Source organism: Sinocyclocheilus rhinocerous, unplaced genomic scaffold (assembly GCF_001515625.1).
Source record: "Sinocyclocheilus rhinocerous isolate Xijiao unplaced genomic scaffold, SAMN03320098_v1.1 scaffold612, whole genome shotgun sequence".
Classification (NCBI taxonomy): domain Eukaryota; kingdom Metazoa; phylum Chordata; class Actinopteri; order Cypriniformes; family Cyprinidae; genus Sinocyclocheilus; species Sinocyclocheilus rhinocerous.
Window position 1 is genome coordinate 812527 of NW_015625585.1, and position 3042 is coordinate 815568.

Here is a 3042-nt window from a genome sequence, read left to right on the forward strand (position 1 = left end):
CTCTCTCTCTCTCGCTCTCTCTCTCTCTCTCTCTCTCTCTCTCTCTCTCTCTCTCTCTCCTTAATTCGAATTCATTTCAATAAATATCATCTTTATTTCACTAAAGAATTCTACCTCTAACGAGCTGTAGATAAAATAGTCTAACAAATTAAAATTACCGTTATTTTCCGGTCTTTATCCGTTCAGTCAGATTTTGTGCTGCAAAACATCCATGACAGCCGTTGTCCATGCTGGCAAATAATAATGGCCATTCGACGTGAATTATATAAATATTTTAATAGCACGGCCATTTAAAACCCGAGGGTCTACCATGTGCATAAAGCGATCACTGCAGACAATCCTTTTGGGTGGGAATTAATTTAAACACAGATATCGGATACCAGTCGTGTCTAAAGTGAATGTAAACAGACGTGCCAAAAAATCGGATATGGTCAAAAGATCGGATCTGTGCATTAAGACGTGCAGTGTAACCGCAGCCCTAGGCACAAACATCCAGCGCCATCTAGTCACGGATTTCAGGAACGGACGTTGACATTGTTGAATATTGCTGCTGAAACAAGCAGGGCCTATTATTATTACTCAACTGCAAATGAAAGCTTGAGTTATAACTTATAAAACGAATACAAATCTTCATTTAAATTTTGTTACATACATAATGTACATTTAGTTAATTCGTTAAATTTTGTTGTGTTTTAGGACAGAAGCATATTTATTTTAAACCAAACTATCACTACTCAACATATCATCACTAAAAAAGGCCCGTTGTAATGTACTTTGAATTTGTGTCTTTCTTATGAGACTTACTCTGGCAATCAGCCAATGTCAGAGCGCGCTGTCAAAGCAACAACACAAAGACTAGGCCTATGCTCCGCCCATTTCCAGCAGGTGGCGTTGATTAGCGTATGTAGAAAGAGCTGGTGAAAGCTAAATGGACTTGATGCTTTCTTCATGTTTGGTGTTGTATGCGTATATTATATGAACCAAGTAAGTTGATTTATGTACTTCAGCTCATGTTAACTGTGATCCTACTGAATTTATTATGTTGGTTTATATTTATTGTTTAAAGGGGTCATATGATGTTGCTAAAAAAGAACATTATTTTGTGTATTTGGAGTACTGCAATGTGTTTATGCGGTTTAAGGTAAAAAAAAAAGATTATTTTCCACATAATGTACATTATTGTTTCTCCTCTATGCCCCGCCTTTCTGAAACGCGTCGATTTTTACAAAGCTCATCGGTCTGAAAAGCCAGGTGTGCTCTGATTGGCCAGCTATCCAGTGCCTTGTGGTTGGCGGAATGCCTCAAGCCTGTGACGGAAATGTTACGCCCCTTACCATACTGATGCCGTGTCCCGCGCAACAAGACAAAAACAATAAACCCCATTATAAATGAGGCATTTGTTGCATCCAGTGGGGACATAATTACTGATTATAATGACTTATACTGTGTTTTTATGCATTGCGTTGCGTATCGCGCTGCATAAACATAAAGCCATGTCTGCATTTGTGATCGGAGAAACGACAAACAACAAGCGCTACTCTACACTCCATGTGCTGCACACATCTGAATATTTGGGTTGAAGTGTTCTGAAACAGTGTTGTAAATACAACTTAACCATGCACTGATTTCTAGTCGTGTCCTCTTTTGGAAGACCAAACAAAGTAGTTTCGCTTTCACAACGAAACACACAGCGTCTCCACAACATGGCGGCAGCGGCAACAGCGAGAATAAAAGTTACGCCTTCTTTCTTTGCGTGAACATTTGGGCGGCGTTATGCAAATCTTCCCACATCGTGACGTAGACATGTGGGGGCGTGTTAGAATGAGCCGTTTTAGGTAGGCGTGGTTGACTCTTAACCTTTATAAAGAATATCTCTTTGGATTTGAGACTTTAGTCTTTGCAACTTTACAGATCTTCTTTATGCACCAAGAGCTTGTAACACTCCAAAGAGAAAGGAAAAATTGAAATCGCATCATATGACCCCTTTTTAAGGCAGGGCTGCCAGCTCTCACACATTCTGCGTGAAACTCACGCAATAGACACTTTTCTCAGGCCACACGCCCATTTTCTCACGCAGTGAAAAGCACCCGAAGTTGAAAATGTAATAGGATATTGGCGAAACAGATTTAGTAAATGCTCCAGTGCATATTTGTGTTTGCTCTCTGGAGAACGTCAAAAGTTTCTATTTACAACGTGTATTTGTAGCATTGAGCAATATAGCCAATCACAGACAGATCTGTTGATTCTTGAACAGCTCTGATTGGCCATTCCGTTCAAATAAACGCCGGATTTTGTTCCACACGCTCGCGAATCCTCTCAATAAGAGGTTCATTGATTATAAAGGAACTTTGTGAGATTGCGATGAACTGAAGTAAGTGGCACCTTTTTAGTGATTATAAAGGAAGTGCTATTTGCGCACTTTCTAGGCTAAATATAATCTGTTCAGAATTTGAATAAAATATGTTTTTCGGGAGTGACATAATTTCCTCATCCCTCACATAAATGCAGGATTCATTTTCGAGTGGGAGACAAATATAATTTGTCAAAATAGATGTTTATTAAGCAATGTTAATGCAGACTAATAGATTAATAGAAAAATATTTACATTTTCATGTAAAAATATTTCTTAATTGTGGTTGCAATCATTTACAAAAGTAATGGCTAGTAAATCTTGCAATTCTCTCACTGTACATTGTTATTCTTGTTGTGGTATATAGTTAATAGTTTTGCAGCACTGCAACAGTTATTTTACATAATTTTATGATAGAAATGCAGTACCATCATGACGTTTTACACACCCACCAACCCCCCCCCCAAACACAAAAATTAATAATAATAATATACAGTATCTCACAGAAGTGAGTACACCCCTCACATTTTTGTAAATATTTTATTATATCTTTTCATGTGACAACACTGAAGAAATGCCACTTTGCTATAATGTAAAGTAGTGAGTGTACAGCTTGTATAACAGTGTAAATTTGCTGTCCCCTCAAAATAACTCAACACACAGCCATTAAAGGGGTCATATGATGCGATTTC